Source organism: Bos mutus, chromosome 27 (assembly GCF_027580195.1).
Source record: "Bos mutus isolate GX-2022 chromosome 27, NWIPB_WYAK_1.1, whole genome shotgun sequence".
NCBI classification, from domain to species: domain Eukaryota; kingdom Metazoa; phylum Chordata; class Mammalia; order Artiodactyla; family Bovidae; genus Bos; species Bos mutus.
Window position 1 is genome coordinate 20,739,609 of NC_091643.1, and position 24,160 is coordinate 20,763,768.

The 24,160-nt window shown below is 43.2% G+C and overlaps 1 long non-coding RNA gene across 1 annotated transcript; it reads left to right on the top strand.

Annotated features, from left to right (window-relative positions):
* Positions 1-15,317: 15,317 nt before the first annotated feature.
* Positions 15,318-20,001, top strand: LOC138985965 (uncharacterized). The gene is made up of 3 exons (XR_011462891.1): positions 15,318-15,389; positions 18,230-18,343; positions 19,882-20,001. It is a non-coding gene; the product is annotated as an uncharacterized lncRNA (long non-coding RNA).
* The last annotated feature ends 4,159 nt before the right edge of the window (positions 20,002-24,160 follow it).

A 24,160-nucleotide genomic window follows, 5' to 3' on the forward strand; every position in this document is an offset into this window, starting at 1 on the left:
CCTGAGAACTGGAGGCCTGCTGGTGTAACTGTCCGAGTCCAAGGCTTCTGATCCTGGAGGGCAGGAGAAGATGGACATTCCTGTTCAAGGAGAGTATGCTTATGCATGTTTCCTCTGCTTTTTTGTTCTGTGGGGTCCCTCAATGGACTGTGGATGCTCACCCACATGGGAGATGGTGGATCTTCTTTACTCAGTCTACTCATTCAGATGCTAATCTCTTCGCTTCTGGAAACACTCTCAGGGACACACCTGGAAATAATGATTTCTCAGCTATCAGGACATCTCTGAAGCAGTCAAGTAGACACACAAAATTAACCATCACAATTGATCAGGAAGCCCCACTAGGAGATTGCAAGATGTGCCTTGGGCCACACCAAAGGTCAGTTACACATTTGTACACCAGCTTCTGGAGCACCTGGGCTATTACAAGTGCCCTCAACGGGAACAGAACAGTTGGCTCCTCTGTTTAGAAGTCATTCACTCACACGTTCACTCACTCACTCACTCACTCACAATCACTGATTCTTTATCATATATCAAAGATGTGTTAGATACTGGAGCTCAAAGATTATTAAGACAAGGTTCTTGCCTTGAACCTCAAGGGTATTAGGGTACAGAAGTATAAAAAGAAAGAGTGCGAAATAACATCAGAAGCAATGGTAGCATGACCCCGTAAAAACTGCCAAAGAAAGTCTTTCAATATTTTGAGTATATTGCTTATCATGTAATCAAAGAAATGTTTATGCAATTAAGGTCTTCATATCTCAAGATATGTATATATATATACTTCATTAATAGAAATATACTATATCTTATATACTTAATATTAATAAAAGTCAATATGTTTTTATAGCTTTAGTATATATGCTGTACTTTGAGTATATATCCTTTTTTAGTATATATCCTTTGCTTTTTTTGCTTTTCCACTTCGACTGCTTTATTTGGTAGCATAGAGAGAAGATACCAACTGTTACATTGCTTACAGGCATATTAGCATATTCTCTGATTACTTTCCTTTTTGTGTGTGGGGGCTCACGTGGGGTCTTGGTTCCCTGACCGGAGATTGAACCTGTACCTCCGGCACTGGAAGTGCAGAATCTTAACCCCCGGACCACTAGGAAAGTCTCTCATTAGTTTCAGCATAACTTAATATTTATTAAGTTTTAGGAATGTAGCAAATATTTTATTTTCTAATACATTTTATTACACTGCTTATTTTATCTTCCTGCATTAGCTAGGATTTCTAAGACAATGCAGAATAATCATGGAAGTAGAGCATTAGCATTTCGTTGTTTATTATGATGCTGGCTGTTGTTTTCATTTAGTCCTATACTCCTTGTGAAGATTTCTCTGTTCCTATTTTACTTATACTTGTAAAAACTTATGAATGGCTGCTGAATTCCATTGAGCTTTTGAGCATATATTTACATTATATGGATAATATAGTATTAATCCTTTAGTATTTAAGTTAATTAATAAACTTCCTAATGGTGAATCAACTTTGCATTACTAGAATAAACCCTACTAGCTATTTAGTATTATGTTCCTTTAAACTACTTGACATAATTTCATTTAATTATATTACTACTTAATTTTTGCAGACTTTTACCTTCATTTTCATGTGTAATGCTTGTCTATTATGAAGAATTAAAAATTCTTCATAATACGCTAATTATGCTAATCCCATAAGACAAATTGGCACTGTTTCCATATTTTTCTCTGATGTGTAATTTTTGTTACAGATTGTCTCAGTAGTTTTCAAATTATTTATCCTTTAAAGGTGAGCTAGGATTCAAGTTAAAAAAAAAAGTCAACCGAGCCTAATCCTTTAAAAAACAAAAAACCATCTCAAGTATCAGATCAGATCAGATCAGTCGCTCAGTCGTGTCCAACTCTTTGCGACCCCATGAATCGCAGCACGCCAGGCCTCCCTGTCCATCACCAGCTCCCGGAGTTCACTCAGACTCACGTCCATCGAGTCAGTGATGCCATCCAGCCATCTCATCCTCTGTCGTCCCCTTCTCCTTCTGCCCCCAATCCCTCCTAGCATCAGAGTCTTTTCCAGAGTCAACTCTTCGCATGAGGTGGCCAAAGTACTGGAGTTTCAGCTTTAGCATCATTCCTTCCAAAGAAATCCCAGGGCTGATCTCCTTCAGAATGTACTGGTTGGATCTCCTTGCAGTCTAAGCAACTCTCAAGAGTCTTCTCCAACACCACAGTTCAAAAGCATCAATTCTTCGGTGCTCAGCCTTCTTCACAGTCCAACTCTCACATCCATACATGACCACAGGAAAAACCATAGCCTTGACTAGATGAACCTTTGTTGGCAAAGTAATGTCTCTGCTTTTGAATATGCTATCTAGGTTGGTCATAATTTTCCTTCCAAGGAGTAAGCGTCTTTTAATTTCATGGCTGCAGTCACCATCTGCAGTGCTTTTGGAGCCCAGAAAAATAAAGTCTGACACTGTTTCCCCATCTATTTCCCATGAAGTGGTGGGACCGGATGCCATGATCTTCGTTTTCTGAATGTTGAGCTTTAAGCCAACTTTTTCACTCTCCACTTTCACTTTCATCAAGAGGCTTTTGAGTTCCTCTTCACTTTCTGCCATAAGGGTGGTGTCATCTGCATATCTGAGGTTATTGATATTTCTCCCGGCAATCTTGATTCCAGCTTGTATTTCTTCCAGTCCAGCGTTTCTCATGATGTACTCTGCATAGAAGTTAAATAAACAGGGTGACAATATACAGCCTTGACGAACTCCTTTTCCTATATGGAACCAGTCTGTTGTTCCATGTCCAGTTCTAACTGTTGCTTCCTGACCTGCATACAGATTTCTCAAGAGGCAGATCAGGTGTTCTGGTATTCCCATCTCTTTCAGAATTTTCCACAGTTTATTGTGATCCACACAGTCAAAGGCTTTGGCATAGTCAATAAAGCAGAAATAGATGTTTTTCTGGAACTCTCTTGCTTTTTCCATGATCCAGCAGATGTTGGCAATTTGATCTCTGGTTCCTCTGCCTTTTCTAAAACCAGCTTGAACATCAGGAAGGTCACGGTTCACGTATTGCTGAAGCCTGGCTTGGAGAATTTTGAGCATTACTTTACTAGCGTGTGAGATGAGTGCAATTGTGTGGTAGTTTGAGCATTCTTTGGCATTGCCTTTCTTTGGGATTGGAATGAAAACTGACCTTTTCCAGTCCTGTGGCCACTGCTGAGTTTTCCAAATTTGCTGGCATATTGAGTGCAGCACTTTCACAGCATCATCTTTCAGGATTTGGAATAGCTCAACTGGAATTCCATCACCTCCACTAGCTTTGTTCGTAGTGATGCTTTCTAAGGCCCACTTGACTTCACATTCCAGGATGTCTGGCTCTAGGTCAGTGATCACACCATCGTGATTATCTGGGTCGTGAAAATCTTTTTTGTACAGTTCTTCTGTGTATTCTTGCCACCTCAACTTAATATCTTCTGCTTCTGTTAGGTCCATACCATTTCTGTCCTTTTTCGAGCCCATCTTTGCATGAAATGCTCCTTTGGTATCTCTGATTTTCTTGAAGAGATCCCTAGTCTTTCCCATTCTGTTGTTTTCCTCTATTTCTTTGCATTGATTGCTGAAGAAAGCTTTCTTATCTCTTCTTGCTATTCTTTGGAACTCTGCATTCAGATGTTTATATCTTTCCTTTTCTCCTTTGCTTTTCGCTTCTCTTCTTTTCACAGCTGTTTGTAAGGCCTCCCCAGACAGCCATTTTGCTTTTTTTGCACCTCAAGTATAGTTTACAATAAAATGCCTTTGTTTTAAGTGGACAGTTAAATGAGTTTCAGCAAATCAATATAGCTGTGCAATCACTATCTCATGTAAGATATAAAATATTTCCATCAACTCCAAAAGTTTCCTTGTATATTTTTTCAATTAATCTCACCAGTCTCAGGCAACCAGTAGTCTGATTCTAAAACTATAGCTTAGTTTTGTCTGTCCTAGACCATCATATACATGGAATCATATAATATGTACCCTTTTGGGTTTGTCTACTTTGCTTAACACAATGTTTCTGAGATGCATCCATGTTACTGGACATATTGGTAGTTGTCTTTTTTTTTTTTTTTTTATCATTGAATAGTATTCTGTTGTTTGGCTATACCCCACACATTGCTGAACTACTCATGTTTTGATGAACATCTGGGTTACATTTGAGGGCCAGAGTGAATAAAGCAGCTACAAAATTAATGTGTATTAATGCGAAAGTCTTTTTATGGACACATCCTTTCTCTTGGTTTAACATCTGGAAGAGGGATTGCTGAGTCATTTTTTAAGTCGATGTTTAATTTCACAGGAAACAGTCTGTTTTCCTAAGCTGGTTGTTCTATTTTACATCCTCACCAGCAAAGGATGAGAGTTCCAGATGCTTCATATCCTGCCTAACACTTGGTGCAAGTCCACAAGGTCAAAACACAAAAACAAAGCAAAAATCTCTATAATCTAAAAGTATAGTTTATACGTCTCCAAGGTCAAAACTGTTTCCAAAATGAAACCAAAGTACAATGCACCTTTTTGGTGTGCGGACATTTGCATTGATGGTTAAAAAAAAAAAAAAAAAGGCAAAAGACTAATGGTGGGTAAAACTACTGATTCCTTAGTATGCATCAGGGTGGTAGCACCAACCTGAACTAATGATCATTTTACCTTTCACCACTACATGCTTTGAGTTTTAACAACTGATTGACCAGAGACATATTAATACGTCTTTTGTTCAGTTCACTTTAGTCTCTCAGTTGTGTCCGACTCTTTGCAACCCCATGAATCCCAGCACACCAGGCATCCCTGTCCATCACCAACTCCCGGAGTTTACCCAAACTCATGTCCATCGAATCAGTGATGTCATCCAGCCATCTCATCCTCTGTCGTCCCCTTCTTCTCCTGCCCCCAATCCCTCCCAGCATCAGAGTCTTTTCCAATGAGTCAACTCTTCGCATGAGGTGGCCAGAGTACTGGAGTTTCAGCTTTAGCATCATTCCTTCCAAAGAACACCCAGGACTGATCTCCTTTAGAATGGACTGGTTGGATCTCCTTGCAGTCGAAGGGACTCTCAGGAGTCTTCTCCAGCACCACAGTTCAAAAGCATCAATTCTTCGGCGCTCAGCTTTCTTCACAATCCAACTCTCACATCCATACATGACCACTGGAAAAACCATAGCCTTGACTGCTGCTGCTGCTGCTAAGTCACTTCAGTTGTGTCCAACTCTGTGCGACCCCATAGACAGCAGCCCACTAGGCTCCTCTGTCCCTGGGATTCTCCAGGCAAGAATACTGGAGTGGGTTGCCATTTCCTTATCCAATGCATAGAAGTGAAAAGTGAAAGTAAAGTCACTCTAGATGGACCTTTGTTGGCAAAGTAATGTCTCTGCTTTTCAATATGCTATCTAGGTTGGTCATAACTTTCCTTCTCAGGAGTAAGCATCTTTTCATTTCATGGCTGCAATCACCATCTGCAGTGATTTTGGAGCCCCCAAAACTAAAGTCTGCTGCTGTTTCCACTGTTTCCCCATCTATTTCCCATGAAGTGATGGGACCAGATGCCATGATCTTCGTTTTCTGAATGTTGAGCTTTAAGCCAACTTTTTCACTCTCTTTCACTTTCATCAATATGCTTTTTAGTTCCTCTTCACTTTCTGCCATAAGGGTGGTGTCATCTGTATGTCTGAGGTTATTGATATTTCTCCTGGCAATCTTGATTCCAGCTTGTGCTTCTTCCAGCCCAGTGTTTCTCATGATGTACTCTGCATAGAAGTTAAATAAGCAGGGTGACAATATACAGCCTGGATGTACTCCTTTTCCTATTTGGACCCAGTCTGTTGTTCTATGTCCAGTTCTAATTGTTGCTTCCTGACCTGCATATAGGTTTCTCAAGAGGCAGGTCAGGTGTTCTGGTATTCCCATCCCTTTCAGAATTTCCCACAGTTTGTTGTGATCCACACAGTCAAAGGCTTTGGCATAGTCAATAAAGCAGAAATAGATGTTCTTCTGGAACTCTCTTGCTTTTTCCATGATCCAGTAGATGTTGGCAATTTGATCTCTGGTTCCTCTGCCTTTTCTAAAACCAGCTTGAACATCTGGAAGGTCACGGTTCACGTATTGCTGAAGCCTGGCTTGGGGAATTTTGAGCATTACTTTACTAGCTTGTGAGATGAGTGTAATTGTGTGGTAGTTTGAGCATTCTTTGGCATTGCCTTTCTTTGGGATTGGAATGAAAACTGACCTTTTCCAGTCGTGTGGCCACTGCTGAGTTTTCCAAATTTGCTGGCATATTGAGTGCAGCACCTTCACAGCATCATCTTTCAGGACTTGAAATAGCTCAACTGGAATTTCATCACCTCCACTAGCTTTGTTCGTGTTGATGCTTTCTAAGGCCCACTTCACATTCCAGGATGTCTGGCTCTAGGTCAGTGATCACACCATCGTGATTATCTGGGTCGTGAAGATCTTTTTTGTACAGTTCTTCTGTGTATTCTTGCCACCTCTTCTTAATATCTTCTACTTCTGTTAGTCTGAACATTATTAATTGGAGACAGTTCAATATTTGGTTACATAGCAAATTGCCAGCCACAGGCATTAGTTTCTACAGATAACCCCCAGTCAATAATGTGTTAAAATATACCTGTTTCACTTAAGAATGTATTTAATGATGTAGTAAAAATTATTAACTTTATTAAATTTTAACCCTGAAGTGTATGGCTTTTTAACACTGCTACTACATCAGGACAGCACAGCACACAACATACATGGGAAGTTTGCCTAAGCCCTTCTCCTGAATGTCAAGATTTGAGGAGGAAAAAAGCTTGTGCAGTTGCAAGCATACCTAGCCACTCTTTTCACAGAATATCATTTTTACTGGAAAGAATGACTGATAGACATCTGGTTATTCAGATTTGTGTGCCTGGCACACATGTTTCTCAAAAAACAGAGTGAGTATGTGTCACTTTAAGGAAAATGACAGTTTTTTTCCCAGTGATAGAATTTGAGCTTTCAAGGGAAAATTAGAATTTTCAAAAACTTGAATCCATCATCATGAGCTTGACAGCTTCCCAACAGTTAACATCACTACAAATGTCATCAGAAATTATTTTAACAAGTTCAATTTTCAAAATATTGTGCAGTGGAAGGTGTCAACATTTGGAATATCAGTGTAACTTAATGAACCAATATTTTTCAAATGAGCGAAGTATGAAGTTACAGTTTTGCATGGCTAGAAAATCTACCCACAGTATAAAACAGGCCGGTAGATTTTAATAAGGACAGTATAAAATGCTCGTTGATGTGGTTTCAGGTTTCACATTACAGCTAACCTTTAAGAAATTTCTTAAGTGTTGGTATATATATATTACCAATAGATACTAACTGGTATCTATTCATAGAGCTGACATAACCCACAAACTAGATGGCTTAGAAGAACATAAATGTATTGTGTCATATTGTGGAAGCCAGAAGTCTGAAGTTAAGCAGGCACGAGCTCTCTGAAGGCTCCATGAGTGGTCCTCAACCTTCAGGATCTAATGCCTGATGATCTGAGGTGGAGCTGATGCAGTAACAACGGAACAAAGTACACAATGAATGTGATGTGCTTGAATCATCTGAAAACCATTCCCTGCAATCCCAGTACGTGGAAAAATTGCCTTCCGTGAAACCGGTCCCTGCTGCCAACAAGGCTGGTACTGCTGCTCCAGAGGAAGAATTCTTCCCTGCCTCTCCTAGCCTCTCGTGGCCCCAGATGGTTCTCGGCTTGTGGCAGCCTAATTCCCGTCTCTGTCTCCACCTTCTCATAACCTTCTCCCTGTGTCTTTTCCGCTTCACAGTGTTTTGTTGTTGTTGTTTTTTTGTATGTCCGTGTCTGAAATTTCCTCTTATCAGCACACCAGTCATAATGTATTAGGAACCACTCTAATGCCCTCGTCTGAACTTGATGAAATCTGTAGAGAACCTATTTCCACGTAAGGTCAACATTCTGAAATCCTGGGAGTTAGGACTTCCTTTTTGGGGGGAAACACTATTGAACCCATAACAGTATCAAAGAATAATATTTGCAATGATCTGAAAAGGCTTGTGAAATATTTCTGTGGCCAACACATATCATTGTGAGGCCAGATTTTCGTCTTATACAGCAACCAAAACAACATATCATAACAGATTGAATGCAAAACCACATATGAAAATATAGCTGTCTTCTATCAGTCTCATTAAAAAGATTTGCAAAAATGTAAAATCCTGCCACTGTCCTAATTTTGTTTGTAGTTTGGGAAGTGTGATTATTTTTCATAAAAATATGTCATTTATGTTAATATGTAATCAATTTACTGTTCTGTCTGAATTAATCATGTTTAAAATTCTGTTTTAATATATGTTATAGAAAATATTGATAGGTACAGGGAAATACTTTACCTCTTTGGTACCTAAAAACCTCTTTGGGTGAGAGGGTGTCTTTAATAATTTTATGAGTAGTCTTTACTTAAGGGCTAGTGGCCTTGTAGGCATCTACAGAATGTTCCAGGTGTTCAACAACTGCTCCAATGTCTTGAACCCTTTCAAGGTCAGGAGTTGTTCAGGTTATAACTAACTCTTCAGTGGTCTTTCTTCATATGGACCCACAGAATCTCACTGTGTACAGGGCCAGCTTAGAATTCAGCCAGTGAACCCCTCTGCAGAAACTTTTTCTGTGTGGAGCCCTACTCTCCAGCACTCGGCTCCCCACAATTCAGCTGCGTCAGGCTCCCAGGACTCTGATCTGTCCCTCTGCCCCCGAGACCACCTGTTTCCCCTCCCTTTGCAGGTTTGGCAAATGCCTCCAGGGAGAATGCTTTTCTCAACCTACGTGTTGAGTTTAGAAGACAGAGCACAAGATAGATTGCTTTCATCATTAGGCCTGTTGTTCTGCTTTGGGGTCAACTACACATACCACTGCCCCTCTGAATCATTTCTGGAATGTAAACCTTATTGCTTTTGTTCCCTGATGTATCCTCAGGACTTGAATAGTGCTCGGAACAGAGGAGGTGTTTGAGAATTTGTTAAATGAATTCAGTGAAGGTGTGAATTTTCATGCTTGTCATATAGGACTTGCATGAAAATATTTGATAGAGAAAATATAACGATTTAAAGATAACCTGCTTAGTGGCTAAGTCGTGTCTGACTCTGCCATGACCCATATGGACTGTAGCCCACCAGGCTTCTCTGTTCATGGGATTTCCCAGGCAAGAATGCTGGAGTGGGTTGCCATTTTTTTCTCCAGGGGATCTTCCCAACCCAGGGATTGATCTCTGCATCATCTCCTGCATTGGCAGGGGGATTCTTTATAGTTGAGCCACCAGGGAAGTCCAAAGATAAAGAGGAACCTATTTTAAATCACTTATTTCTATCACCTGTGTCTGTGGCATCCTCAGAGGGCATGGGTTAAGAGCTGATGTTGGCTATATCCGAGCATCAGTTCTTAACCCATACCATCAATAAAGGTGCTATTTCTGTGTGCATAAGGTCTTGTTTAGCTGAGACTGGAACCCAGGTCTTTCATACCCCCATCCCAAGTACCTTACCACTAGCTTCAATGCCTCTTTGAGGACCAGTGAGGAAAACTGGTCTATATTCTTATACTTCTGTGTCACCGAACATTATTAAGCATCTCAAATAATCTGGTTCCAAAGCAGGAACATTTCAGCAGAAATCGATACATCTTAGATTTTTGTTAAAAGCAGAAGGGTCCTTTTAATTGGCTTATGTAATCAGAGCCTACGATGACTTTAAAGTTCCATAGCATATGGCGTTCCGATATCTTCAAAGTGTGGTTTGATGGGACCAGCAGCGAAAATGAAGAGGAGGTATGATTTAAAAGAAAGCTGTTGGAGGACTGTGTTGCAAATAAAACCTAAGAAAGCACTTTGCAATTCGATTTTCTATTTTTTTTCCTGGTGTTTTATTGCTGCCTTTCATTTGCAGACACTATAAATGTTCCCTGCCAGTTTCCATCTAAATTCAAACCTCATCGTGTTCTCTCCAAGAATCTGACACTTACTTCTCCTGGTAGACTGGAAAGAAGGAATGTCACAGCTGAGCTGAGGAAGGGGGTAGGAGGGCAGTCTGAGCCTCCCTGGCATGTGTCACACAGTCTCATTTTTATCCACCATCTCAATCCTAAATGGCAGCATTTGGGTAAAATGACCTCTGAATTCTTCCAGTCCTTTAAGTCTACCACCCTACAGGGATTATGTGTGACTCTGATTCAGATTCATTACGTTTGATACACGTCTACATCCAACTTCTTTGGATGCGGACCATTTTTAAAGTCTTTGTTGAATCTGTTACAATATTGCTTCTGTTTTATCTTTTGATTTTTTTGGCCCTGAGGCATGTGGGATCTTAGGTCCCTGTGGAGGGTTGAACCCTCACCCTCTGCCTTGAAAGGCGAAGTCTTAATCACTGGACCACAAGGGAAGTCCCCCAACTGTTTCTTAAAGCATTTCCTCCCGGCTGTGACAGAGGCTAAAAGGGGAAGAGTGTTTTTCAGGACTTTTGTGCTGCTACTCAGTATTAACAGCGTGCTGATAGCCAGCTAAAGACGGCTGTCTCAGCTGTCATTACAGACCTGGGTCAAGAAGGCCTCACTGCCCAAGTGGGAAGACAGGAGGCAGCAAGGGGTCCATGCAGGCAGGAGCCCAGAGGTTTGCAGTCATAGTGTTGCCCTCCGTTTGTGGCCCTCAAACCCTTGCTTTTTCAAAGTGAGGTGTGAGGGCAACTGACAAACGCATCACCTAAGAGTCTGTTAGATTCTCAGGCTCCTCCCTGGACCTGCAGGAGCAGAGTCGGCTTATTTAGGCGGTTTCCAGGTGTTTTGTGGACACATAAAAATCATACCAACCCACTCTCCCTCTCCCCCCAAAAAACCTTAGGAAGTGAAAGTTCTAATATGTTGAGAACTATAAAACATGAGTAAAGGCAATCAAAGATGATTCAAAGAAATGAAAAGATATTTCATGCTCTTGGATTTGGAAGACTATTGTTAAAATGGTCATACTACCCGAAGCAATCTACAGACCTAATGTGATCCCTATCAAACTACCCATGACATTTTCACAGAACCAGAACAAATAATCCTAAAATTTATATGGAACCATAAAAGACCCAGAATGGCCAAAGCAATCCTGAGGGGAAAGAATAATGCAGCAGGCGTAATCCTCCCAGACTTCAGACAATAGTAAAAAGCTACAGTAATCAAAACAGTGTAATACTGGCACAAAAATAGACACATGAATGAATGGAACAGAGAGGCCAGAAATAAACCCACACACCTATGGTCAATTAATCTTCAACAAAGGCGGCAAGAATACACAATGGGAAAAAGTCTTTTTAGCAAGGGGTGCTGGGAAAGTTGGACAGTCAATGGAAATCAATGAAGTGAGAACACATACACAAAAATAAACTCAAAATGCCTTAAAGATTTAAACATAAGACATGACATTATAAAACTCTTAGAGAACAAAGGCAAAACATTCTCTGACATAAATTATACCAATGTTTTCTTAGGTCAGTCTTCCAAGGCAATAGAAATAAAAGTTAAAATAAATGGAATCTAATCAAACTTAAAAGCTTTTGCATAGCAAAGGAAACCATAAGCAAAATGAAAAGACAACCTACAGGACTGGGAGTAAATATTTGCAAACAATAGACTGACAAGGGCTTAATTTCCAAAATATACAAATGGCTCATACAACTCAACAATAACAAAAACCAAATAGCCTGATTGAAAATGGGCAGCACTAAATAGACATTCCTCCCAAGAAGACATACAGATGGCCAACAGGCACATGAAAAGATGCTCAACACTGCTAATTATTAGAGACATGCAAAGCGAAACTACAATGATGACACCCTGTGATAAACTCTTCTCTCTTGACTGGGCTCCCAGGGAGGTGCTCCTGATCCTGTAAACCCCCAGGAACTTGTTCACAGTCTTGCTCATCTATCAGTGTGTATCTACCAAGACCCTCTTGTTCCCACTCCCACCAGCATGGTGGCAAGCATTTGCTTTATTGATTGTTCTGAGAGGCAAAGTGGCTGCTTGAACAGAGCCAGAGGCCAGATCCGCCTGACACCCTAAGAATGCAGGGGCAGTAACTGGATGAAGGATGCAGAGTCTGCTTGAGTCATCCCGCTCCTCTGACATATACAAGCTCATCCTTCTTAGCCTCTTGCCCTTCCTGGGGTCTTATGAGGCCTGACTACTGCCCAACTAGGCCTAGATGCTTTAGCTCTGCTACTGCTAAGTCACTTCAGTCGTGTCCGACTCTGTGCGACCCCATAAACGGCAGCCCACCAGGCTCCCCCATCCTTGGGATTCTCCAGGCAAGAACACTGGAGTGGGTTGCCATTTCCTTCTCCAATGCATGAAAGTGAAAAGTGAAAGTGAAGTCACTCAGTCGTGTCTGACCCTCAGTGACCCCATGGACTACAGCCTTCCAGGCTCCTCCATCCATGGGATTTTCCAGGCAAGAGCACTGGAGCGGGGTGCCATTGCCTTCTCCTGCTTTAGCTCAGAGCCTTCTAAGTCCTAGAGGCTGACATGTCACCCAGGGTCCAAGATCGGTTCCAAGAAAGTCAGGCCTGTTTCCCAAGAAGAGGGGGCCACCTTCCCAGCCCTGTATGGGAGCCCCACAGCCCCAATGCCATCTTGTTTGATACACAGATACTATAGGTTTTTTGTTATCTTTCTTATTGTTACAGTGTTTTTTAACACAATGAACACACTATGTTTTTTATTACTCATTTGATTCCTCAAGTTTATTTCAGCAATCACTTGGACAGTCAGTTTGTGTGAAAGCTCCCCTTTTCAGATATATTTTCCATTTGGCTATTCACAACATATACCTTGGCAAGAAATACAATTCCAAAATCATTCACGTAGCATGAGTAATAAATGTGAAATGTATTTTTAAAGTGTTAAAAAAGATAGTTTGAATTTCAAAAAAAGAACTACAAAAAGGTACCACTTCACACAAGTCTGGATGGCTATCATTAAAAAGTACACAAATAGGGCTTCCCTGGTGGTCCAGTGGTTGAGAATCTGCCTGCCAATGCAAGGGTCATGGGTTTGATCCCTGCTCTGGGAAGATCCCACATGCCATGGAGCAACTGTGCGACCGTGTGCCACAATTAGTGAGCCTGTGCTCTAGAGCCCGGGAGCCGCAACCACTGAGCCCACGCACCCTAGAGCCCGAGGTCTGCAACAAGAGAAGTCACTGCAGTGAGAAGCCCGCACACCACAAATGGAGAGTGGCCTGCGATTTCCACAAATAGAGAAAGCCCGCAAGCAGCAACGAAGACCCAGCACCACCAAAAATAAAAATAATAAATCTTAAAAAAAAAAAAAAAGTCCACAAATAACAAATGCTGGAGAGGGTGTGGAGAAAAGGTTACCCTCCTACACTGTTGGTGGGAATGTAAGTTGATGCAGCCATTTATGGCAAACAGTATGGAAGTTCCTCAAAAAACTAGAGTTGTCATATGATTCAACAATCCTGCTGCTGCTGCTGCTAAGTCGTGTCAGTCATGTCCGACTCTTTGCGACCCCATAGACAGCAGCCCACCAGGCTCCCCCGTCCCTGGGATTCTCCAGGCAAGAACACTGGAGTGGGTTGCCATTTCCTTCTCCAATGCATGAAAGTGAAAAGTGAAAGTGAAGTCGCTCAGTCGTTCCTGGGCATATATCCAGATACGACTACAATTCAAAAAGATATATGTACTCCTATGTTCATAGTAGCACTATTCACAATACCCAAGACATGGAAACAACCTAAACGTTCAACAGATGAATGGATAAAGGAAATGAGGTACATATATATGATGGAATATGATTCAGCCATAAAAAAGAACAAAATAATGACATTTGCACAACCCAGCAGGACCCTATGGGGCCTTCCCAGACCAACTACCCCCACTCTCATGTCCTCAGCCTGCTTTTTGTCTGCAAAAAAAACCTTCATTCAAAGAATAAATTTAATCAAAGAAGTGAAAACATTCAGAAAGAAAGGGAAACAATGAAGCAAGACAAAATAATAGTAGTTTAAGCATTAAACAAAATCAAGGACCTTTAGTTTCTCAAGGGCTAGAGAGACTATTCTGAGCCATGTCCTCTGAGTTGTTTTGCAGATACTAAAAGGGCCACCAGGTGGGAAAAGTTAACTATTCATATGTTTCCCATAAGCAAGCAGATGCCAGATCAGTTGCACCCAGGTTAGTGATGTTGACTCCTGATTACCTTACCATTAGCCAATTAGAAGAACGTCCAGGAGCTGATAACACACCCTACAACCCGCCTCCCTCACTGTCTTTAAAACCCTTTCCCTGAACGCCTTTGGGAGTTTGGATCTTTTAAGCACTAGCTGCCCTGGACGGCTTGCTTGGCCCTGTAATAAAGGCTCTAAGGGCCTTTACCACCACCAGGTGTTTGAAATTAGTAGATTGCCTTTACTGCCCTGGGGCAAGCAGACCCGAGTTTGGTTCAGTAAAATTTGCAGCAACATGGATGGAACTGGAGATTATCACACTAAATGAAATAAGAAAGAAAAAGGCAAATACCATATGATATCACTTACGTGTGGAATCTAAAATATCACACAAATGATATCTGGGAAACAAACAGGCTCACATGGAGAACAGACTTATGGTTGCTAAGGGGGAGCGGGGTTGGGGCACGATGGAGTGGGAGTTTGGAGTTAGCAGATGCAAACTATTATATATAAAATGCACAAACAACAAGGTCCTACTGTGTAGCGCAGAGAACTATATTCAGTATCCTCTGATAAACCGTAATGGAAAAGAATATAAAAACGTATATGTAACTGAACCACTTTTCTGTACCGCAGAAATCAACACAATATTGTAAATCAACTATACTTAATTTTTAAAAACCAAAGTTTGAAAAGCCTTAAGTATGGTCGACCATCCCTACCTTAAGTGTGACAAGGACCTTGAATCATCTGAGCGTCTGCTGTCCTGCTGCAGGAGGGGCGCGAGGGTGCCAGGCACTCACAGTCACCGAGCACCTCCGGGGGAGACGCATGCGAGGCGCCCTGGCTCAGTATGCAGCCCCACTGCGTCCCCGCTGCCCTTCTCGGAGATCTGGAGGCGCCAACTCCCCGCACACCCCGCCCACAGCCGCCAGCGTTCCCCTTGAGGGGCGGGAGCGCGAGTTAAAGCCTCCTGGGCGCCCGGGGCGCTCCGCCCGCCCGCGGCATCAACGCGCAGCGCGCCGCGCGCCCGGGTCCCTGCGCTGTCCCCTCGCGGCCATGGGACGCCAGACGCTCCTTCTGCTTTTGCTTCCCGTGCTGGGCGGCCTCGGGGGCTCCACGACCGGTGAGTGGGGCCCCCGGGGAGGGACGTTGAGGGGCGGAGGCAGAGGAGAGCTTGGGGCGCCCTCGCTAGGTGTGCGCCGCGTCTCCCCGGTCCTGCGGTGACCTTTTATCCGGGAGGGAGAGGCTGGACCATCTGGAGGGGCCCCTGTTTCTCAGCCCTTAACTCTTTAACAAGCCCGCTGGGTAGGTTGGCTCAGCGGACCAATGGATTGTCTTGATCTCTCTGGCCCTCAAGCCTCAGGGTAAGGAAGCTCTCTCCGCACCTGAGTGCTTGGCACACCCTCCCTCCTAGGTTCTTTCTTCCCGGAGCGTCTGGGATTGGCTTTCTAGCCCGGGTCTCTGATGCGCCCGCCGCCAAGGTTTAACCAGGCAGCAAATTTAGCCTCTTGGAGGCCCGAGACCTTGGGAGGAGATGCTTCTCTCTACCAACAGCCGCGGGGGCGACGGAGCCTGGTCCTGAGGTTCAGTTAGCAAGCAACTTGAAGCGGCACTTGTTAATACCACTTAGATGCAGGCGGACCGCAAGGCAGAGGAGAGCTGAGTCGGGTCCCAGGGTGACCGAGATACCCTCAGCTCCCGTAGGGTCGGTGGCTGGTGACTTAGCCGGTGCAGGAGCTGCCCAGCGTTTGTCAGACCACCTGGCCTGCGGGAGTGCATCTCTCCTGACAGGTGCTCCTGATTGGCCCTCAAGGATGGAGGTAGGCTTTACATCAATTGTTCAAGTACGCAGGCACTTTCTTGGTCAAGATACTGTGAACTGGTTTGCAGGAGATGGCCCTTCATCTCTGAGTTGTTTGTCTTCCAGGAGAGATTCTAACGCTCAGGGTTTTCCCCTAACTTTGTGGAGGGTCTCTCTTGTGGCAGGAAGCCCTTCCACGTGTGTGGTCTGTCTTGCCCCACTCCTAAAATGGGATTTAAAGTTACTTGCCTTTTTCACTAAGCAGTGTTTCCCGAAGCCTTCTGGTGTGAAGACATCTTTATAATGTCTTGTTGTAGAACAGTGTGTGATCTGCTTTGTATATGGTACACAATATACTTTGTATATTGACAGACTATGAGAAAGCTACTGTAAATTTAATATGTAGTTAGATTAGTAAAGTTTAAATTTATTCACAGCAAGCATGTACCTAAATTTGAAAAGTCATGTTTGAGACTCATCTACAGATGGTGTGCAGAATCCGTGTGCACACTGGGTCTCCAGACTGAGAATCCCCAGGGCAGAATAGTGTTCTAGGTGGGACTCGCCTAGCAGTGCAAGTCTCTGAGGGTTGACTGCAACCCTAACTGGGATCCTTCTGGAAGGATCTGCTAGAAGAGGTGGCAAAGGAGCCCAGGAGCATTTATTTGCTGGGTTTATGCCAAGTGATTTTGTGCTCATTTAATCCTTGAATTTTCCTCTTAGTACTACTTATTCACTATCTTCACTTTATAGACAAGAAAAACTGAGGCAGTAAGTCTCCCAGGATGATATTGTTAGTATTCTAACCAAAACTCCAACTGAGTAGCCTGACGACTGACCTGGGATACATCTTAGGGGTTGCTGACCTTACCTGCTCTCAGATGGATGGTTTTGGTCCAGTTAAATGGCATCGCCGGGATAGTGTGTGAGTAGCTGGCAAAGTTGTGAGCTATTCAGTAATAACCAGTTCCTTCTGAGTCTTTCAGTTATAATGCAATTTATAAGCCAGCATTTTAAAATCAAACATTGAGTAACTATGCTAAAAGCACTATCTTAGATGGATATAAGTAAGGCTAAGGTCTGGTCCTTACCAAAGAAGGTGAAGTCTATGCAGTGGGCTTCCATTGTCAACTCCCAACACATGGCTTTGCACACAACTTTCCATCCATATGCGCACATTGTCCCTGGGGTAGGACTGCTGGGTCTTCACTGTGTCTTGCAGAAACTTCTACTGAATGGGCCATGTAGTTTATGTTTTCTTGGAACCAAGGATTGACTTTTTCTCTTTGAAAGTTAGGACAAACAAGTAAACTAAATACAGTCAGCCTTTCCAGTGTTTTCCTCTGAGCACCAAATCCATAACAGACTTATATTTGACCATTAATCATTCAGAGTTGATAAACTCAAGTTCATCATGTGAATAAAACTGATAATATAAATCAGTGCCCTGCAAATAACCGAAAACTTAAGTGTATGTAACCAGGCTGCTAGAAGCTTATAAAGATGCCATGTAGGACCCCAAACCCTGACTTCACTTGAAGTTATATCTGCTGCTGCTGCTGCTAAGTCACTTCAGTCTTGTCTGACTCTGTGCAACCCCATAAACGCAGCCCACCAGGCTGCCCCGACCCTGGGATTCTCCAGGCAAGAACACTGGAGTGGGTTGCCATTTCCTTCTCCAATGCATAAAAGTGAAGTGAAGTCTTTGCGACCCCATGGACTGCAGCCTACCAGGCTCCTCTGTCCATGGGATTTTCCAGGCAAGAGTACAAAAGTAAAGTATGGTCAAGTGCTTTGAGCCCAAACCTCTAAATTTGTAACTCTTTATACTGTGAGTTTTTAAGACCAAATCACACCTGGAGGAAGTAGTCATATCTTGTCAAAGCACAAGTACAAGTCTGAGCCATTCTAACAGGACAACGAGGAGGCAAATGACAGCCCTCCAGCAGCAACTCCACAGCATCAGAAAGAATGGTCCCCAAGGATCATCAGTGGTGAAATCGCATGGGTTTTTCGGGTACAGAACTCGCTAGCATTCTCCTCAGTAGTAGTCAGAAAGGTCTTCCAAAGAGAACACTGACTTCAGCTTATCATGAAAAGGTCTCCTGGACCCAAGGAAGCCGGGAAGTCTGATGGCTTTGCTTCTTGGTCATCCAATGCAGATGAAATGCAGTGTCATGCAACGAGGCAAGCTGCATGTGGTGGGAGGTGCATTCCTGTGGCCTGGCTCTGCAATGGAGAGCGAGAGTGCCCGGATGAGGCTGACGAGCAGTGCGGTAAGCGGTCTCCCAGCTGTGCTGTGTTATGTATCGTGCACTCACCTACACCTGGTCCATAGTGCTACATGCCTTGTTGACAGTTCTCTTGGTTTTTCACCCTCTTAGGAAGTGTTCTAAAACTGCAGGCTTTTGGTGGGGTAGGCCAGGGATGTGTCTTAAAGTATTGGCAACCCTGCTGTGCAAACATGTGGAGGGAGACTTGGGATGGAAAAATCCAGCAAGAGTCTGGCTCCTCATCTTAAATTCAGACCTAAACATCTGAAACAGTGTTACTCAACCTGGAATACTACAGGGATTCATTGATAGAAAACCCCTGCATTGTGTACACAATTGAGTGTTGTGTATAAAAGTTGAAGTAGTTTACTGTATATAAAAGTAATTGTGTACACACAATTTTATATGTGTGTACTTTCAAGTTGGGGACAAAAACTATAAAATCAACAGAAGTCAGTTAGCAGTTTGGTAAATGTCTTCCTGAAATAAATTTCTAGTCCGTCTCTGCTGAGAGAACTTAAAACCCCAGAAGGGAGGCTGGAGGACTTGTGTGAGGAAAGCCTCTCACTCGGCGCCTGGCACCTGGGGGTGCAGTGAATATGAGGGCAGACGTTCCTCATTAAACGAGGAAAACCCCCACAGCACTGGGTGAGTGCTCCCCTCATGCACATCCCTGGGCTGGTCACTTGCTGTAATTTAACACGAAATCTTGGATATCAAAATGTGTACTATTAAAGGTTAGGGTAAAATTTCAGACTTGCAGAAATGCCTTGCGCTCAAGCCCCCCAGACACTTCAGCCCAGCTCCTCAAGTTGACTTGCTTCAGCCTGTAGTCAGACTTTGGTGGAAATACTTGAAGGTCTAATTAAGCCCCCAACCCCAGTTCCCAGGTTGCCTGAGGTCTTAATGGAGTCTCAAACGTCAAAAGAAATCAGAGTAGTAAACCTATAAAACTGAACTAATTTAGGGGCCACTAACCACATGTGAGGATTTAAATTTCTTTAAATGAATACAAATAAAGTTCAATTTCTGGATCATACTGGCCACATTTCAAGAGCTCAATGGCCGCATGTGACTGATGACTGCCATTTGGGACAGCAGAGATGTAAAATGCTTCCATTGTCACAGAAGGTTTTAGTGGACAATGGTGTTCTAGAAGAAAAATGGGAAAGAGATGTTAGATTTTTTATTTTTTTAACTTTTTATTTTGTACTGGGGTATAGACGATTCACAATGTTGTGATGGCTTCAAGTGAACAGCAAAGGGACTCAAACATATATGTATATCTATATCTGGATATATGAGGCGATGTCTACCGATCCGCTGACTGATTGCCCGCAAGGTAGGGCTACTGAGTGATGTCGTCGAAAGTACATAAAAGGATGGGCCAGTTTAGGGTTCACTCCAGGGACAAATCAGGAATGAATTATTCCTTTGCTAATGAAAATACCTGATAAGAAATCCACATTTAAAAGCTGATAGTGCCCTGACAAGCACCTCTTCCTTTGTTCTGCACCTTGGACGCTGCTGCTGACCCACAGAGGAGGTGTGTCGGGGGCACCCCCAGGCCTGGCAGTGTGATGACGGAAGATGTATTTCTTCCCACTGGCTTTGTGACGGTGTTGGCGACTGCTTAGATGGCTCTGATGAGGTTAACTGCGGTATGTACAGCTTATCTTTTTATCTTCCGTCACATTCTGTTTATTAGCTGCATTGATTAGCATCAACTGCCTTAAGTGAAGCCCCTCACAAAGTAGTCTTCTGCCTGTATGCTAAACCCAGACTTTAAATTGTCTCCCATATTGCAGATGACTGTTTTCACTCACTTCTCCATTTTTCAAAACTACCTAAAATTAAGATTACTAGCTTGGGACTTCCTGGCAGTCCAGTGGTTCAGACTTCACCTTCCAATGCAGAGGGTGTGGGTTCAATCCCGGTTGGGAAGCTAAGATCCCACATGCATTGCAGCCAAAAAACCAAAACATAGAACAGAAAGAATATTGTAACAAATTCAATAAAGACTTTAAAAATGGATCACATCTGAAAAAAAAAGTCTTAAAAAAAAAAAAGATGATTAGCTTTATTGACTTAAAACCTATTTGGGGGTGAAATGTCAGATCACAAAATTATGGCCACATCTCTGACAGCTTCCATCCCCACCCATTCTTGGTTTTCTTAAATTCATGAGCAAATCGTAAATCCCTAAATAATAAGGTCACGACGGGGGTGTTCTACCTTACCCGCTAACTCTGCCTTTTAGAGAGAAGGACGGCATGTCCACATCCGAAAACCCAGTGTCCAGGAGATCCGCGGTGCCGAGATGCCTGGGACCCCTGCCATGTCAGTGAGGACTGTGGAGGGCGGTTCGGGGATGCGCTCTGCCCCCAGCACCGCTGTCTGAGTGGGCAGTGGCAGTGCAGGAACGGGCTGTGTATCCCGGACAGCTGGCGGTGTGACGGCGTGGACCACTGCGGGGACTCCTCAGACGAGCAGGGCTGTGGTGAGTCTCGGCCTGCCCCACCTTTCGTTAAAGGAAAGGTTGGACCATGTGGGCTCCTTTCTGCAAGCGGTGCTTTAATCCCTATGACTGAGACTCCCATCTTATATCTAAACATGGGGTGTTTCCTAGCAATAACCAAGATTTCCTTATTCATGGAAACATAAAGCAGTGCTTAAATAGCAACTGCAGTGGACACTCGCAGCACGGCCTAGACTGTTTCCGCTGTTCAAGTCTGGCCAACTCGCAGAACACCTGAGCGCCAGCATCCGGAGGCAGTCTCCTAACAGATGCCTACATCCTTGTGTGGTGAATATGGAAAGAGAACATTCGTCACTAAAAAAGAGAAAGCTTCCCCCAAACATGGTGATTGCTACATTCCTTTTTTTTTTTTAATCCTCAATACACAGTGTAGCAGAACCTCCAATTTTTTTAATGAAATTCAGTACTTTTCACTATTCTTCCCTAGAGTTAAATCTGTAATAGAAAATGTGTTCATTTTGATATTTGGCAAAACTAATACAATTATGTAAAGTTTAAAAATAAAATAAAAAAAAAATGTGTTCAGATTCTAACATTTTTTATAGTAATTTATAACCTGGTTTCTTAAGAGAGTATTTTTTTAGGGCTCATGTTATCTGACTTTAATGACTTCAATTAGAACTATTTAATGCTGCTACTGCTGCTGATGCTAAGTCACTTCAGTTGCGTCCAACTCTGTGCGACCCCATAGACGGCAGGCCACCAGGCTCCCCCATCCCTGGGATTCTCCAGGCAAGAACACTGGAGTGGGTTGCCATTTCCTTCTCCAATTCATGAAAGTGAAAGTGAAGTTGCTCAGTCCTGTCTGACTCTTCGCAATCCCATGGACTGCAGCCTACCAGGCTCCTCCGTCCATGGGGTTTTCCAGGCAAGAGTACTGGAGTGGGCTAGCTCAGTTCAATTTTAATACAATTTCAATCCAGTGCCCTGATGTCTTAACATTGTTGCTATTGAATCTTAAGTCCCAGTTCCTGAAAACTCTGCTTAAAAAGATAACTTCCTTTCCAGCCTAGACTTGCCCTGGGTTATAGAAATAGTGCCACCTCCCTTCCCGGCTGTAAGACTTGTCTATTTTTACTACCACCCCAAATATTAATGAAAACAATGCTTAACTTCCTACACAGCTTCCTGTCCAGAAGGCATGGTTGGATGTGATGAGGGGAAGTGCATTCTAGAATCCCTGATGTGTGACGGGGAAGTGGACTGCACAGATGGTACTGATGAGCCCGTCACATGTGGTAAGAAATCAATTGCTCTGCTTAACATGGGAGAGAGGAGAGTAAGATGAAACAAGCCAGCACCTTAGTTATCATGTGGGTCTACTCTCTGAGACAACTCCTGGGCTCAAACTCCTTTAGAAGCAGTTATCCTTCAGTGATGGATCCCTTACAAGTTCCAGCCCTTGGCTTTGGTCTCCTGAATTCGAGGAAATGTTACCTGACCTGTAAAAACTGAGGGCCATTCTATGTTGTAGCTTTATGGAACTAGATTAGCTAAATAGCCCCCCAAATTACAGGGCTCCTAAAATTCTGGAAGAAAGAACATAAACTTTGACACAAAGAAGCAAATCATTTAGCTAAAGAACTGAGGAATGATGAACCTATTTGCAGGGCACCAATGGAGACACAGACAATAGAGAACAGACTTATGGACACAGTTGAGGGTAGAAGGGAGGAGAGGGAGGGATGTATGGAGAGAGTAACATGGGATGTATGGAGAGTAACATTCCCATATATAAAATAGATAGCCAGTGGGAATTTGCTGTATGACTCAGGAAACTCAAACTGGGGCTCTATCAGTTTGGGAGGGGTGGGATGGGGAGGGAGGTGGGAGGGAGGTTCAAGAGGGACATAGGTATACCTATGGCTGATTCATGTTGATTGGCAGAAATCAACACAATACTGTAAAGCAATTATCCTTCAAATTAAAAATAATTTAATTTTTAAAAAAAGAACTGAGAAAGACTTTCTTGATGAGAAGGAACCTTCTGAACAGGCAGCTCGCAGCTCTGACTTTTAAATCCTGGTGGTTCCAGTTGGGGCAGAGGAAGAAGGGCATCTGTCTCCAGTCATCTGTCCCCCTCTCATTTCCACCCATATCGATCTTAGACATTATGATGCAGGCTCCTTTAGTACTATTAAAGGCCGTGAAAGAAGTTTTGCACTTAAGAGATACTAAAAGCATAAACAGTAGGACCCAAAATACAGGCTTCTGTTCCTGTATAGATAATTCATTGGGATTAATAAATTATTATATCACTTCCTGAACTAATGGTCCCAGCTGTCTATAGATTCTAGAGAAAATAGAAGAGAGGTGGCTGGTCCCTCCATGGGTGAACCGTACACCAACACTTGGAATGGTCCAGACGCTCCAACTTTCCCCAGCTCTGTGATTCCTAACTTTCCCTCTTCTCTGGTCTCCCCACAAAGCCTCCACTTTCCTAGGGAGGAGGGCGGGGTCAAGGGTTATCTTTAGCCAGTCATCTACTCCTCACACAAGTATGGAAGGTTGTGACACAGCATGGTTTATAAAGCATTTGATCCTGACCATGTTCATCTGTACTGACCACTGTCCTGTCTGTCTCTACCAGGGAAAAACTGCTCTCTGGCCAACGGGGGCTGCGAGGGGCAGTGCGGGGACTCACCCTGGGGTGTCCGGTGTTCATGCACAGCCGGATGGCAGTTACAGCCCGATGGTCAGAGCTGCGGAGGTCAGAATTCTTTTGGCTCATCTTTACAAGTTCTCATTGGACTAACTTAACATTTACCATTTTCATCATTTTTAATGGGCATTTTGATGTACATTCACAGTGTTGTGCAACCATCACACTATGTCCAGAACTTTTTCATGATCCCAGACAAAAACTCTGTACCCATTAAGCAATAACTGTCCTCCTTCCCTGGTAAACTTTATTGATTTTCTACCTATGAATTTATCTGTTCTAGTACTATGTATTGGGCTCCCCTGGTGGCTCAGATGATAAAGCGTCTGCCTGCAATGTGGGAGACCTGGGTTCGATCCCTGGGTCGGGAAGATCCCCTGGAGAAGGAAATGGCAACCCACTCCAGTACTCTTGCCTAGAAAATCCCATGACAGAGGAGCCTGGTGGGCTACAGTCCATGGGGTTGCAAAGAGTCGGATACAACTGAGCAACTTCACTTTCACTTTCTTTCAGTACTATGTATAAGTGGAATCATACAGTGTTTGTCATTTTGTTTCTGGCTAACTTCACTTAGCTTGTCTTTAAGGTGCATTCATGTTGAAGAGATATCAGAATTTCC